At 40.9% G+C, this 17,530-nt stretch overlaps 1 long non-coding RNA gene across 1 annotated transcript in view; it reads right to left on the bottom strand.

The window, feature by feature from the left end:
• LOC136863188 (uncharacterized) overlaps window positions 1-12,472 on the bottom strand; it is a 179,259-nt gene extending 166,787 nt beyond the window's left edge. Inside the window, exon 1 of the long non-coding RNA XR_010859166.2 lies at window positions 12,338-12,472. This is a non-coding gene — a long non-coding RNA (uncharacterized lncRNA). The remainder of the gene's footprint in view (window positions 1-12,337) is intronic.
• Window positions 12,473-17,530: the final 5,058 nt, after the last annotated feature.

The raw sequence follows: 17,530 nt of genomic DNA, 5'->3' as shown, positions 1-17,530 counted from the left end.
TGTAAATATCATAATCAACGAACTTAGGGAAATATTTGCGTGTGTACGATAGATCCAGAAAGTGCAAAAAGACAAGCATTCCGTCGACAGGCGAGGGAAATAGTATTTAAAGTGTATTTGTATTTTGTAAGCATGCAGCAGCAGGCGTTCATAGGCGGAGAAGATGAGGAACGCCATGTTGCCACGCTTCAAAAGAAGACAGCACTCGCGTGTGGTATCGGCCTGCGAACAATACAGAGGATAAAACAAGCTTCGGAAATAAAAATAATGCGGTGTTCAGGTCGCCAGAGAAGAACCCTTAGAGGAAGAAGCTAGTGACGGTCCTCCATGATTTCAATAAAAATGTTCTGCGTTCAAACAATATTTGATATGTATAAAAACGGCGAATATCCTGAGGCATTGAAACTGGACCGTCCATTTACCTTCCTTTATATCTCGAAAATTTTCCTCAACACTTTCGCGGGTTTTGATGTTAAAAATTAATTTGGACTTTTAGGAAACGTTTAAGCCCACGAAAAATATAGGTCATCGCTTTGGAATTCAAGATATAACTCGAAGAAGAAATGTTTACACATTCATGCTGTTATGCTCTCTGCACTTCGCCTTCATTTCTCTCAACTTCCGTTTAACTTCTTTAATATCTCGAAAATTTCCCTCAACACTTTCTCGGGGTTTGATGTTAAAAATTAATTTGGACTTTCACGAAACATTTTAGCCCACAAAAAATATAGGTCGTCGCTTTGGAATTCAAGATATAACTGGATGAAAACATGTTTATACATTCATGCTGTTATGCTCTCTGCCCTTCGCCTTTCACTTCTCTCACCTTACATTTACCATCCTTAATGTCTCGAAAATTTTCCTCAACACTTTCGCGGGGTTTGATGTTAAAAATTAATTTGGACTTTTAAGAAACGTTTAAGCCCACGAAAAATATAGGTCATCGCTTTGGAATTCAAGATATAACTGGATGAAAAAATATTTACACATACATGCTGTTATGAGTAGGCAAATTGGCATCACCGCACCTCATACTTCTGTCTCTCTCTGCGCAACGAAACCGCCTTCCGGGCTGCGTTCTACTCTAACATAGTGGTACTACTCACAAGTAAAGGCGACCAATGGTGTCCCCCGCGTGATGGTACTGATCACAAGTAGTTTCATGGTTCTGATACAATCATCCCTTGGTCGCCCCTTTTAGTCGCCTCTTACGACAGACAGGGGATACTGTGGGTGTATTCTTCGCCTGCGTCCCCTACCCACAAGGGGTGAATGCAGAGCTTGGCTCCATAGCCGTAGCACTGCCGCTCAGCTCGATAATAATAATAATAATAATAATAATAATAATAATAATAATAATAATAATAATAATAATAATACAGCTTGCATCCGGGAGATAGTGGGTTCAACCCTACTGTCGACAACCCTGAAGATCCGTGGCTTCCTCCTTTCACACCAGTACCTTGGTTAAGGCCACGGAAATTTCCTCCCCACTCCCAGACCATTCCTATCCCATTGTCAATGCAACGTAAAGGAAATTATAAAAATAATAATACAAGAAAATGGAATTTGGATCAAAAGGCGAACTGCAGACCTTCATACTGTACGGAGGAGACGTTTGAAACGTTTTGGACACATTTTTGGGATGGATAATAACTGACTCACAACAAAGGTTATTCAAAGTAATAAATTCCCGAAACAGGAGAATAAATTGGCTGGAGGAAACAAGAGGAGACCTAAATGAATTGAACTTCATGAGAAATCGCCAAGTCTTCAGGACCTCAGTAAACAAACACACATTTGTGGTGAGAACTAGCGGCAGGACTGGTACAAAGTGGTCAGAAGAACGGAAGGAGCAACACAGTGAGTTCATGAAGGGATTGTGGAAGAATAGGAAGGCGAAAGCTATCAAGCCAATCAACAAAGTTCCAACGTGCTCTATGAATGGACATAGCGAAACAAGAAGAGAAATAGTAATAGTAATAATAATAATAATAATAATAATAATAATAATAATAAGTGTAAACCACATCCTCTGCTTGGTGTGAAATTTTTATCAGCTCTGATTTATAATTGTAAGCGGAAAAACACTCTTTAGAGTCAGTAGCGTACCCAGGATTTCAGTTTGGGGGGGCCCGTTCATCCAGAATTTAGGTGGTGTAGAATAGCTAAAAAAGGAATGAGTGTCCTTGGGTCCAAGTAAGAGTGGTGGTTTCGTACGGATTCCGGAAGCTAATAGTAATCTTCTTCTTATTCTTCTTCTTCCTCGCCCTTTTTACCCACTGTGTCGCACATGTGCATTTTGCCCTGTTTCACGGCCGGATGTCCTTCCCAACACCAACCTTATACGGAGGGATGTAATCACTGTTGCGTCTTCCTTTAGTGCTTGATAGTGTAGTATGTTGTCTGAATATGAAAAGGGAAGTGTTGGGACAAACACCCAATCCCAGAGACAGAAGAATTAATCAGACGCGATTAAAATCCCCGACCCGGCCGGGAATCGAACCCGGGACCCTCTGACCCGAAGGCCTCAAATCTGATCATTCAGCCAATGAGTCGGACTCCGGAAGCTAATGTTAATATACATTATATATAAAATCTCCTGGGGTGTCTGGACTCCTTGGGCGACAACCTCCCCCCGGCTACCTCTGTTACTCCCATCCCAACATAACAGCAGCAGTTCATATATTCCGAGTAAAAGTGAAATGAATGCAAGAATAAACAGTTTGAGTAAAGATGCAATATTCTGGTTAGAATAAATACGGTAATGTTATTATAATAATGGTCATGTGATAAGCAATAAAGAAGTGAAATTTTATACAAGTAATGCGGCAAAGAAATACACACACACACACACACGCGTCGAATACAGGTTTCTCGCCCTTCTTGTTCATGGCTAGATAATGAAGCCAAGAGAATGATGGCCCACCGTGACTCGTTATTTCGACATTATAAACAAACCCCAGATGACACAGACTTCGAATCTTACCGCATCTTAAGAAATCGCACAAAGCGGTTAATCAGAGATAAGAAATGTATATTGAACCCATGACCTTTGTGCCCTAAGAATATTATGTATTAAATTGTCAATTGGTATAAGAAGTTCGGTTTGTTGATAGCACGGAGTTGACACGTGGCGAGGGGATGGCTACCTTCTGTCCCACGCTTTGGGATACGTGACGTCATTCGCACGTGTCGACGGCGGAAGAATCTAAGTCATTTTGTGGGCTCAGAAGAGCGCGTGTGTATGGCGTGCCCAAGCCAAGTCGACAAAAATAGTGCCTATCAAATGAGGTCATTTACCCAGCTAATTGAATATGTATAAATATTAAATGTCCATGTACACTACCGCCGGAAATGTAGCAAGTATGTAGTCACCTTCAAAACTCTTGTAATTACAGTTCAGTTAAGTCAGAAAAGTTACGGAAATTTTCTTGGCGGCAAAGGGAGATGCCCGGAGAGAGGGGGTAGTTTCTATAAAAAAGAAGTGACGCCATGATGAAGCCCCTGCATTTTGTATCACGAATTATTATTGTACAAGACAGAGGGTTGAGCTGCTCTGTAAAATCGAACGACAAAAGTAGACTAAGTCCAACCAACAGATTTTAGCCGTTGTGGCTGGGGTGTTGACTCCATGTGGAGATAGTTTTTCTTGAGGGGAAATAATTGTACCAAAAAGGACGGTCAAGGTACCGAATAAATTTGTACTTGATAAAGAAAGTAATTCGTGTGCGGATATAATTACCGTCCATCGTGTGCGCTAAACAAGAACGAGTGAAGGGCATTTTCTTTTTTAATGCTTTATTCCAGGAAACCGGATGAATAAAATGATCTGTACAGCCAGAAATGTAAAAATGGCTACATAAAAATGCCAGGGCCACAGGTGAGCCCTATGATGAACGCTGGCGTGACTTAAAGTATGTGACTTACCACCTTACCACCTATTGTATCTTGTTTCATGATGTCTAAATTATATGTATTTGAAGGGGGTATATACGATGCAGTTGGATGTCCCTATGTGGTTTTTGTAAATGTCAGAATACGACGAAAAAGGGCCATTTGTTCTATTTTCCACTTGGATAAATTTTCGAAGTCTTGCGAGTGCCGTATGATGTTTAAAAAAAGTTAGTAAATAGGGTTTCGAAGTGATATCACGTCCAATGTAGATCGTCATTTCCGCGTGTTTATTGCCTATATTTTGTGATGTCAAATTAAGATGTTCATTCGAAGTAAAATTTTTCTGTCTGAATTTTTGACGTAAATAATATAAGAAATCCATGGTTACCCATTTTCAATCGAGTGGAAGCGCGCTGTCGGGTGAGAGTATAGAGTGATGAATTTGGTCACGGAGTGAAGCGTTTTTCTAGGCCCATTTAAACTGTGTCTGACTGACAATAAAAAAGATTTAGTAGGATTTTACAGTCATTTTCATGAAAATCCCGTTATTAAAATAAGATATCATTTTATGCGAAGTTATTCATTATTAAAGCACTGTGCGTTATTAGACGTCGTGGATTCTAGTAAGGATTTTATTCCAGTTCTTTTGTCAGTGATAGTCGTGCGTTTGGGAACAGAGGTTAGTTTTGTCGTGTGAGTCGAGATGAGATTTGTGAATCAGGTGTTGGAGACCTGTCAATGAAGCTGGGACTTGTGGAAGCCCGAGGAAGATTTTATAATGTTGGGAATGGAAAGCAGAATACAAGAATCCATGCCGGTATTAACTTGCGACGTGTACAATTAGTGTGGGCATTTTGAAGTATAATCTATGTGCATTTTGTTGGTTAGAATAGCGTATTTGTGTAATTATGTCGGCAGAGTTTAGAGGTTGCATTCTGAGAGGCCAGTCAGGTAGAACGAACAGATGTCTCATATCACTGCCAAGCGAGGGTTGGGGCGGAATGCCGTCAGCTGATAGGGGTTCGCCGCTCGGATAACGGAACATGCAGAGTGTGTTACGCATTGAATTGAGATTGCATTTCTCGGCAGGGGACAACGTTAAATGTTGGATTTAGTTGAAATTTTCATCCGGGAATAACGTGTGTGTTATCAGGTACTGTAAATTTGTTTAATTGAGAACGTAATGTACATTTGAGACCACGAACTTAGAGTATAATGAGCAAGGTTAGCCAAATTCAGGGTTGTCCAAAATATAGAGCGGTGGTAGTGATGATTGTTATGTCTGTGAGGGGTGCGCAAACTTTATAAAATGTTATGACGAGATATGACATCGTAATTATATGGCGAATTACTTTGGTTTGTACGTAATTATTAGGGTTATCCAAGTGTAAATAATGGCTAGGGTTAGATTAGATTTAAAGTGTGAGGTCATGGAACAAGATATAAACTGGACATGAATGATGTAATAGTTCTTTTCCCGATACTGGAATCAACGATAGACATCCGACATGATCAAATTAAATTATGTCAAGACTTGTGTAGGGACATGTGAAAGAAAACATTAGTCCGCGGAGATAGAATTTGTTGTTCTTTAAGATTTCATTAAATCATTTAAATTTATTTAATTATTAAATTCAGTGAAAACCGTATTTGAAATAACTTTACAATCAAGCGAATTACTTGAAGATGCATTCTGGAAATCGTAGTTTCTGGGGTATATGTAAATGTTAACGTAACGTTTAAGGGGACATATCCGAAGGTAATGGATTTTACTGCCACGAAGTATAGTGAGCGTTGCTGTTGTTGCATGCTTTGACTTTGTTTGATTGAGCAGAAATGTGCTGGGGATAGTAAAGTGGAAACTTTGGTCATCAACCGATGTAACTTAATTGTGTTTAGTCTTCAGCTTAGAAAATTGGATGGTCAGGGGATCATCAACCTCAGTGACTTAGAGTAGGGCCATATGCCACCGTAGAATCATTTTCCTTGCGGTCATCATCCACAATGACTTTAAAGTAACTTAGAAGTTTAGATGTCGGTCCATGACATAGTCGCAGGTCACGTCGATTCAATGAAGGGTCCGTGCTGTATAACCACTGTGTGGCACACACCGATTGGGCTGCCTTAATTATACCCAGAGTCCAGACTTCGTGTTACGAGAGCTGGACCATAAAGAATCACCATGACGGTACATGTAGTCTCACATGGAAGCCGAATTTAAGGATTTACAGATTTTCCTTTCTTAAATTAATAATTGAGACAATGGTTTCTGGTAAGAATGCCCATCAGGCAGTTACGTTAAAGGCTCACACCAGTGTTCTGACCTTCTATGTAAAAAATAATTGTCCAGTGGACACGATTGAGTTAAATGATACCGTTGATAACTCAGGAATACTTCAGGAATTACTTGAATAAATAGAAACATTTTTAAACAAACCTTTCATTTGAGTAGATAGATTAGAATTACTGAACCCTACCTTTACCTCAGCAAGTGACGAAGAACCCGATACGACCAAAGAGACAGATCTCATGAACTTTTGCTGATAGGTAAGAAGGGTAGGAATCCTTCAGTATGGACCAAATGGTTCAACATATTTCCGGAATTTAGTTAATAACTTAAATTCTAATCGCGCATGGGACCAACTTAGTGCCCTGGGAATAGGAAAACATCAACAGAGAAAGAAAACTCCACTTGACGAACTGAACGATTACTTTGGTAAAATAAATATTCAACCTACCCCAATTAACTGCACCGACTCTCCGCCCTCCCACCCAGCCAATCCACCATTCAAATTTCACAGTGTCACAGAAAATCAGGTTAAAAAGGCTTTGTACTCGATTAAATCAAAGACTAGAGGTGTAGATGATATTCCTATTACTTTTATACATAACATAATGGGTACTGTCCTGCCTATACTGACTCACATACTGAATTGCTGTTTACTAAATGGAACTTTCCCTCCTGTCTGGAAAACAGCCAATATTATACCAGTACCTAAGAGTTTAGACCCACAATCACCCTCTGACTATCGTCCCATGTCCATACTCCCTGCGCTTTCTAAAGCCTTTGAACGTTTATTATACGAGAAAGTTCTGGAATACCTAAATAAAAGTGCTCTTTTGGACCCTTTGCAATCTGGATTTAAGAAGGGTTACTGTACCGCGACAGCACTTTTGAAGGTTACTGAAGACATTAGAAACGCTATGGACAAACGACAACTCACAATACTTATCCTTCTTTACTTCAGTAGCGCCTTTGACACTATAGTAACTCCGACTATGATAAAGAAAATGGAACTGCTAAATTTCGACCTCGCTGCGCTTAAATTTTTTAGTTCTTCTTTGAGAAACCGTCAACAGCGTGTAACAGTAAACGACAAGGCCTCTAAATGGAAAATGAAACTTAGTGTTGCTCCAAAGGACCCCCAATTTTCTGTATTTATATCAGTGACATGTCATCTGTGACAGGAAATAACACACACCACCTATATGCTGTCGATCTTCAAATATATCGACACTGCAAGACAAGATATTAACAATGGCCTCCGACGACTCAGTGTATATGCACAAGGAAACTCTCTTATTCTGAACTGCACAAAATATCAGACAATCATTACTGAGCTGCTCAAACAATGTCGCAATCCCGCCTATCCTACTGAATGGTAACATTATTCCCTAGAGTAAAACGTTTAAAAAATCCCGGCATAATGATGAATGAAACAGTTGATTGGTCTGATAACACGAAAGCAATACGAAACAAATATTTTTGGAGTTCTTCATCTTCTTAAACAGTGAAGGGATGTATTTCCACTTGAGCTACAGAGCAAACTAATACAGGCACCCATTCTCCTATTCTCCTATTCTTGATTATTGTGACGATGTTTTAGTTGACAAGACGAGAGAAGAAACAATTAAACTTCAACGAGCACTGAATTCCTGCCTGCGATTTATTTACAATATCGGGTACGATGTTCATATCAGCCCATACTATCAGGCTGCCTCATGGCTGATGTCTGATAAACGTCTGTATAACGATGGTGTTTAGAGTGGTAACTGAAAGTCAGCCACTGTATATTTCTTCTAGACTCATCTTTTTATCATCATTTCACAACTGTCCGACTCGTTGGCTGAATGGTCAGCGTACTGGACTTCGGTTCAGAGGGTCCCGGGTTCGATTCCCGGTCGGCTCGGGGATTTTAACCTTAATTGGTTAATTCCAATAGCACGGGGGCTGGGTGTATGTGTTGTCTTCATCATCATTTCATCCTCATCATGACGTGCAGGTCGCCTACTGGCGTCAAATAGAAAGACCTGCACCTGGCGAGCCGAACCTGTTCTGGGATATCCTGGCACTAAAAGCCATACGACATTTCATTTCACAACTTAAATACACGTTCTAAATTCATTCTTTCTATTTCACTGCACCGTACAAATAAAATTAATAGGTCATTTGTGGGGACTGTCGCCAGATTATGGAATTCCCTGCCGGCTCAGGTCAGAGACTCTAGCTTTTTTTTTTTAATCACGATTTATTTAAGGTCACCTGCCGAGACTACCTGCTGAGGACAGCTGACTGAATGGTTGAAGTATGAATGTGTGCGTACCGGAGGATTAGTCATTTTCAAGAGTTTTTAATATTCATTAATTTTTATATTAATTTAGTTAGTAATTTATTTAAATTTCTTTTCAGTTCTATTAATTTATGTAGTTTTAACTATTTTAAGTATCTCAGTATTTTATTTAAGACTCTATTTAGTATGTGGTTAAGTGTACGAGAGGGCCTGGAGCCCTAAATTCGCCACTGTACAGAAGGCACTAATAAATAAATAAATAAATAAATAAATAAATAAATAAATAAATAAGTATAGAATGTAAAGCGTATGGATATAGGTATTTTGTTGGTTGGTAAAAAAAAATTACACATCACAACATATGCTAGTCAGGGTTTACCTTGTCCTGTTAGTTTCCCTCGCGGTTAGAGCCACGCAGCTGTGAGCTTGCATCCGGGAGATAGAGGATTCGAACCCCACTGTCGGCAGCCCTGAAAATGGTTTCCCGTGGTTTCCCATTTTGACACCAAGAAAATGCTGGGGCTGTACCTTAATTAGGGCCACGGCCGCTTCCTTCCCACTTCTAGGCCTTTCCTACTCCACCGTCGCCATAAGACTTATCTGTGTCGGTGCGACGTAAAGCAAATTAATTACTTTCCCTCGCAAGCCTGGGATACAGAGTATAGTACCGTAGTCTAATGTAACAGTTTTGTGACGCTAATATTCGTATGTATATTTTTTATTAACGTGCCAGAAACCACCGACACGGAGCTGTTGCCATTCCAACACCGTTTTAAGGACCATCAAACCAAGCTGGGATTTGAACCTGCGAACTCGGACTCAACCAACTGAGCCACATGAAAAGGAGGCGTTTATGATTATTGTTAAAAATAGATGCAGTCAGTATTTTTACAAAGGTTTTATGAAGAGCACTTATTAAGGCGCACGTTTTCCATTTGTCCGAAATGCACGAGGCAGGATAGAAGAACTAGCTGGAAGCTAAAGTGCCTTGCAAGGGTGTTGCTTCCTTCTCTGTTCACTTTTCCACACCAAACTCCATGGCGTAACAGCCCCGAAGTGCCATCGCCTACCAAGCGACCGCTGTTCAGCCCGAAGGTCTGCAGATTACGAGGTGTCGTGTGGTCAGCGCGACGAATCCTCTCCGCCGTTATTCTTGGCTTTCTAGACCGGAGCCGCCATCTTACCGTCAGATAGCTCCTCAATAACCTCAATAAAACACGTGGGCTGAGTGTACCTCGAACCAGCCCACAGATCAAAGTAAAAATCGCTGACCTGTCCAGGAATCGAACTAGGGGCCTCCAGTAAAAGGCAGGCACGCTACCCCTACACCGCGGGGCCGAATAGTTACTTTTACGACTCCTTACTTTAGAATTTGACTTATGGTATCCTGCATTCGATTTCCGGCACCGACAGAGTTAAGAAAGGCATGGGATGGGGAAGATAGAGCCTTGTTTTGGGGTGCAGTAGAGTTGGCCTTGAGTCTCCCGTAATCGAAATATCTACGACCTGGAAGGTAGTCACCTTCATGGGGTGTAGTACCAAAGTGGTTCCTTTTAATAAGAAGACAAATTAAATGATGATTCTACTTCCTCTCAAACGAAGAACGATATTATCAATTTTACGAACAGTTTCAATAATGCAGCCCGTTTATGTTAAGTGCACAGAAGCTATGATTGTACATGGTAACAATCAAAACCATCAATATCAACAGAAGATCCGTCACCGCACTCGGTAGGACCGGCTTTCTTTTCATATCCATTGGGCGAGTTGGCCGTGCGGTTAGGCGCGCACAGCTGTGTGCTTGCATCCGGGAGATAGTGGGTTGAAACCCCACTGTCGGCAGCCCTAAAATGGTTTCCGTGGTTTCCCATTTTCACAACAGGCAAATGCTGGAGCTGTACCTGAATTAAGGCCACGGCCGCTTCCTTCCTGCTCTTAGCCCTTTCACTTCCCATCGTCGCAATAAGACCTACGGTGCGACGTAAAGCAAATTCTAAATAAAATTTAAAAATCGTTTCACAACCCCTTTCAAGGAAAAGTTGTATCCACGCTACTGGCCTGGACTGAAATTCTTTTGTGGGTACGCCTCTGCGTCCACTCACCATTTAAGGTACAAGGTAAGCCCGATGAATGGTTGGATACTCAAAATACTCCGCCATAAATGATGCGGATATGGCTCAAAAGTATAAAGAAAGGTAAGGGACGGAACCTAGTGTTTAAGTAGAATCCATATCAATAGAACGTGACTTTCCATGCGATTCAAGCCTGGGGCGTCCTGATGAGAAGATAGAACCATTAGAAAAGAGTTATCACGCCCACCAAGTACAGAATAGTTACCCGCACATTTGATGGTGCCATTTGAGGTTCCAATCAGTCCCTGGGCATTTGGCAAAATATATAGGCCTACCTATCGAACTTAGTCTTGCTACTGTTAGAATTAAAAAAAACGTTTTCATAACTTACCGAGGATGTACAGTGACAAAACGGTCCCTCTTCAAAAAAACTTACTTATATGGCACAGAATGAGGAACTAACGTGCAGTTCACCAATCCTGTCACAGTCTTCCCAACGCTGCAAGTTAAAACACAGCACATCTCTCAACCAAGGTACAACCCGAGGATCCCTGGGACATTGTTGTTTCCGGGAACCGATGTGCAAAAGCTAACACGATGTTGCAAGATTGCAACTGTTTCTGGACGTGGCCTCCGTTATCTCGGTGGTCACATTCCGGCCCCCTACTGAGTAATCCCTCTGCTAAGTGCCCCTTTCCTCATGTGTTGACATTTGTCAACACACGATTACATTCCCAATACTGAGGCCTCAACAGGGAAATGTCCCCGCGCATCACAATCCTAAGTGTTTTCCTTTCATTCAAGCAGCCTACAAACATGGAGAATTATGTATGGCCCTATTGAGCCTTGCTAGTAGATTCTTCGTCGCTACGTTAATTTAACATTTCGGAGTAAGTTTTTAAGTTGTTCGTACCGTATGTAAAACAACGGCTGGTCCTCGCCCTAATTTCAGGAAACATTTTGGGGGGGGGGCGGCTCCCCTGGGCCCCCCCGTTGGCTACGCCAGTGTTTAGAGGGTAAAACGGAAAGACGCAGCCATTGTTCACAGAGTCAGAGCGGCCACTGGTATCATTCGCTCTTGTCAATCCACAAGCTGCTTTCATCCCGGCAGTAAGTCGAGGTTCACATCGCTGTTAACTAGTGGATATGAGTCGAACGGAATCTTCTACTTTGCGTAAACATATTTTAAATATCAGTGGGAGAATATAATCCTTGTATGTAAAATTAGGCAATGTTTTTATTATTATTATTATTATTATTATTATTATTATTATTATTATTATTATTATTATTATTATTTAACAATTTTAATTGTAAACATGTTAATTTAATTTTTGTGTTTCAATTTCACAAGAACACTTGCATGGAAATTAGCCGTGCTGTGCTTTGTCTCGCTGCAGTGTGTGTTCTGGTGGCAACTGATCAAGACAGGCTAGCTACTATTTAACTTGTCTGTTCGTTATGTTGGAAATTCAGCAGCAACAACAAAAATAGAACTGAAAACTCAAAAGCCATAGAAGTATAACTAAAATTAGTCATATTTCGAGGTGTCGTAACATAAACTTAAATCTGTATTCCTTATTTGTAATCGAATATCACCAGCTTTCTAAGAGAAGTAATACTTTTCTAAAATCTATAAAACATAATGTCAAGGTTGTTTATACTCTACAAATAAAACCTATGCTTTCAAGGGGAATGAAAAAATTATCCCTATTTGCTTAACTTTTGGGTATAATTTTAAAGGTCGCGCGGAACGCTGTAGAAGGGTTGCAGTGTAGTGAAGCCGGCTGGGCTTACCCCTGAGTAGCTCCTTCTCGGATGGCTGGTACTTGAGGCGTGACACTTGCTCTACAGCCACACTGAACATGTCGACAGCCTGGCCAGGACTAGACTAACACCACAGCGGTCTGCTCGCAGGTGTACAACGTCAAGGCCGACCACAAGATAAGCTGATAACTTTCTCTTCTCTCTGTTCGCTTGTCTATTTTACGGAAAGGAAACTGGTCGTGCGCGCGCATACACACACATAGTTTGGCCTAGATTGTTTGGAGCGATGGAGGAAATTGTCAGACGAGATTTGTGGGGTTTGTACAATCCTGGATAAAGTAAAGAACTCACCTCTTCACATGGCTCGCCCTCTCGTCCCTGCCTACGCGCTCATTTCTTGGAGTTGAGTCATACTTTGTCTAAACGTCACATCTTATTGGTTGCGAGGTGTCCTATAATTTTGACAGTGGTGTGAACGAAAATACTGATGAATTCAACTAAATGACTGGCACTATGAACAAAATCTAAAGTAAGAAATTAGAAAAGAAACGGAAATAAAATTGCGTAAAACATTTGATAATCAAAAGCAGGAGATTATTCAATCATCAATCAATACGGCCATCCTTGGTGATCTCCGCAGAGATAGGTGGTTTGTGAGGTACCGATACCGGTGCTCTTTATCGCGCTCCTCTGTCGGTCTGTAATCATTTGATTGTAAGAATTATGAAAAGAGAATTAATTTTCGTTGAGTGGAGGTTAATTTGTGTAGTAATTTAAATTTCTGTTCTGAATGTGTGTGTGTGTGTGTGTGTGTGTGTGTGTGTGTGTGTGTGTGTGTGTGTGTGTGTGTGTGGCCAGGGTTCGAGACTGTCAATGTTGGCTGACCGAGCTCGATAGCTGCACTCGCTTAAGTGCGGCCAGTATCCAGTATTCGGGAGATAGTAGGTTCGAACCCCACTGTCGGCAGCCCTGAAAATGATTTTCCGTAGTTTCCCATTTTCACACCAGGCAAATGCTGGGGTTGTACCTTAATTAAGGCCACGGCCGCTTCCTTCCCACTCCTAGCCCTTTCCTGCCCCATCGTCGCCGTAAGACCTATCTGTGTCGGTGCGACGTAAAACAACTAGGAAAAAAAATGTTGGCTGACACAGTAATTGCCTGTGTGCTGGTATTGTGGTAGTCCTGGGTGGTCGCCCATCCAGGTACTGACCACGCCCTTAATGTTGCTTATGGTTTGCCAACGGGACTTTACCGGTGGTATTGCGCAACTTATCTGCGGGTGGATTAATTGTAGTTTGAGCAGCGTTTGAATAAGCAGCATTAATTTACGGTGCACCAGTGCTTGTTAGTGTTTAAGTAATTTTAAGAAGGCCGTGTAGTGATTTTTAAGGAAGTGAGAACTTCTTGGTTTGATCTTGGAATTCTTGTCGGGGGGGGGGGGTAGATACTGATTAGGTTTTTCAGGGTCTTGGCTACTCGATCCACCAAGGGGGCCCTGAGTTGGATTGAATTTGGTTTTGTAGGAGGCTTAGTATGAGTAGAAGAAGGTTATTGTTAGGCGTATTGTTGAGGGTGGTGGGGGTCGGTTTGGTTGGGTGTTTGTTCTTGTGGGTGGTTATATACGACCATGTGCGTGCCACATTTATACAATCTACCTCCCCTAATAGAGGCTGCCTGGCCGAGGCGGTAAAGGCATGCTCGATTCACACGGAAGGACGTGTATTTTTTACACTGTCAACCACTTACAGAAACACGCAATAGTGAATACATTCTACCATACAGGGTTAGCGTCAAGAAGGGCATCCGGCCGTGAAACTGTGTTCAATCCACGTAAGTGCCGACCCCAGATAATTGGGATAGAGGCAAGGGAAGAAGAAAAAGAAGCTAATAACCTACATGTGACAAGATTTATGCGTACCTACTCACGATCTGGATGTGTACCATTATGGGTTGTCTTTCGTACAATTGTATCGTTTCTTTCTGTAGATCTCGTTATAATGATTATTACCAATAGTTTCAGTCTCACCATGAGAATGCAGAGAATATCGTAATCTTCCTCGTAAGCATGTAGAGGACATCAGTAAGGCTCCCCAGAAGGCCCAGTCACTGCTTCTAGACTTGTTATGACTTTGAAACGACAGTTGTTGACGAAAGTCAGTTGTTCATCAGAGAATGCTGTCTTAATGTGTTCATGTTTAACAAGCAAGCGAGCTTGAAGTTTTAGGTGACAATTATCTCAAGTCATAAACCACGGGAACTACAATTTTTGTAGAAACCGAACTACTGAGAAGTTCTAATTCGAAAATCTCACTAACCTTCATTGGGGTTCAAACCAAACAAAAAATTAGCTACAAGCCCACTACCTTCTTGAAGTTCACGCCAAATACTGTAGACGATAATTTCATTCATATAGTTTTTTTTACGAAATAATTTATTTTGAACTTTGTAATATTACAGTTGGTTACATTTACTTCAGAAGTACCATTATACCAATTTTGTTTTCTGAAACGTTCACACAAGTTTAGTTTGGATTTGATATGTATAAATATAAGTTCATTCAAATAGTTTGGAAACAAACACTTACAAACGAAACTAAAACACTCATAAGTAAAAGTATGCCAAACAGTTCGGTGGCAAAGGACACTTTGTCTGAGGAAGTTGGTCACCTGATAGCTAGAATGTTCCCTCACTGATGTGACTTTCTAAGTCGCTAGCAACCTAGTTAGCCAACTGAAACATGTGTACCAAATGAACCAATACTGAAGGACATCCATTATGTTGAGCAAAGATCAAAAGTGATATAGATGGCGACCAAAGGCTGCATCAAGCTGTTGATGTCGGGAAAGTCTCCATCGTTCCTTCCTCAGATGATCCAGAAAGCCGGTGAGTGTGAGGAACATTGGTTGCTTATAGCCAGAAAGGTTGTAATGAATGGCAGCGGCTAGAAACCATAGGGCTGCGTTCCTCTTCTTGCTCGACCGTTGCGGAACGTCAAATTGCAGAAGCGCTTGTTGGAGAGAATCATCAGACTCTGCACCCTGTATTTTGGTGATAACTTTCAACGTCCATTTCCATATGACAGCAGCATTTAGGCACGTAGTAATCCGGTGAACCAAGGTGTCTGTAGAATCACAGAGAGAGCATCTGTCATCCATCAGCTGCTCATGTCTCTTCAGTTTTTCACTTGTAGGGATGATTTCATTTATTTATTTATTTATTTATTTATTTATTTATTTATTTATTAATGTCTTTCTGTACATGGCGGGGCTCAGGCTATGAAGCCTGCTATTATGCCAAACCATATAATTATGCACCTGCATAAACATAATATACTGAACATTATAACTACTTAAAAAATAAGTTAATTATAATTTAAAGTTAATGTGAAATGTAATTTGTATGAAATGTAAAGCATCATACAAATCATTTTAACATTTTAAAATTAATTTATAATATTTACTATTATTAAAGGCTTAAGGGCGCTTGCGCAAGATGGCGGCTATCTAATTGCACGAGATGGCTGCTATACACAGGTTCTTATGAGACGCATTAGGGACGCTTGCGCAAGATGGCGGCTATACATACGCTTATGAGACGGCTATGGGCGATTGCACAAGACGGCGGCTATACACAGGCTCTTATGAAGAAAGCTTGCTTAGAGGCTACTGCACAAGATGGCGGCTGCTGTTATGAAGATCCTTATGCATGCGGTGGAGGGAAATTTGAGAAATTCCACGTGCTCTTGTTTGTAAACAAAGCTACATGCTTACTGACAGCTGCCAGCTGCCATCTTTAATCAACAGAACGTGCTGCAGTCTTTAGCTACTACCTTTGAAATGTGATGGCGGGCAATTTGAAAAAATTCTACGTGCTTTTGACAGCCGTCAGGCGCCACCTTTAAGTACATGCACATGGCTTACTACTACTATCTTGACGGAAGTAAAACATTATAGAGCGGGACGTAGCAACGCCGCAAGCAAGCAAGCTGCCCTTGTTACAATCTTATAGCAAGCTGCCCTTCTCAACATACTTACTAAGCTGCCTTCTCAACATACCCTTATCTTAGTTTTAAACCAAGATGCTGTTAGAGATGCCGGCCATGGGTTAATGCATAAGATGGCGGCTATACACAGGCTCTTATGGAGAAAGCAAGCTTAGAGGCTACTGCACAGGATGGCGGCTATACAATAGGCTGTTATGAAGAAAGCTAGCTTAGAGGCTACTGAACAAGATGGCTGCTATACATAGGCTGTTATGGCCTTCTCCTCCTAATCCTCCTCCTCCTCTGTCAAGGCATATCTCTATCGAACAAGTTTAAACAACCATCGAGAAGGCTAGAGTGAACGCGTGCTGCAGCGATGACGTCATCATAGTTGTGCGTTCTTAGACTTGTTCGTTTTCTCAAGCTTTTATAGATAGAATGTGTAGGTGTAATGCAATAAGTACATTTTGAATGCAATAAAATAGTTATTTCAATGTACTACAATAGTGTTCGTTTTGCTGCTGATAAGGTTGCTATGCTTCTTAACAGCTTTCTGCGAAGAGGTTGCATGCTTCCGAGATTGTAATGCCTCCTGCAACATTCAAATTAAACAAAACATTTTGAAATATATTATACTAAGTATGTTACGCTTTACAAAGAAGATAATGCAGTTCTTACCTTGTTGTTATTCATGTAGTCTATTCCTTTTCTGAATCATCGCCATCAGGTACTGGAAAAAGTTCATCCATACGCTGTGTACACTGTGCAATCATCGGATTTGTTCCATCCCAATCATCATCACCATTTTCCCTTCGATATTTGTAATGAAGTTGAGAGGTACTGCATAAAGCTACATCAATTGACATCTTACTGTGTAGAGGAAGGATGTCCCAAAAATCTTGTACGCAAGGGACAGCGTACGTAGATAAAAATCCTGGCGGTAAGTATTGGATAAGATATTTTGGCATCGAGGTTCTATGTTTATAGAATATCTTAATAGCCTCACTTACTCGTGGGAGATAAATACGATGTTCGTATGAGCATGCAAACAGCATGCACATTTACTGTTTTGTTTGTTGTACTCTTTCTGTTCCATAGCGTACGATGTCGAAGCACACGCTAATGTTTATGATAAAGGGCTATTCTTATTTATAGTCTAGTAACAATATTCGTTAGCGGATGGTAAGTAACATCACTAATATGAATAATAAGACAATAGGCTACTGTGTTAGCAAGAATGT

This window comes from Anabrus simplex, chromosome 2, assembly GCF_040414725.1.
Source record: "Anabrus simplex isolate iqAnaSimp1 chromosome 2, ASM4041472v1, whole genome shotgun sequence".
NCBI classification, from domain to species: Eukaryota; Metazoa; Arthropoda; class Insecta; order Orthoptera; family Tettigoniidae; genus Anabrus; species Anabrus simplex.
Note: the sequence above shows the minus strand (reverse complement) of the source record. Positions and strands in the feature narration are given on the sequence as shown.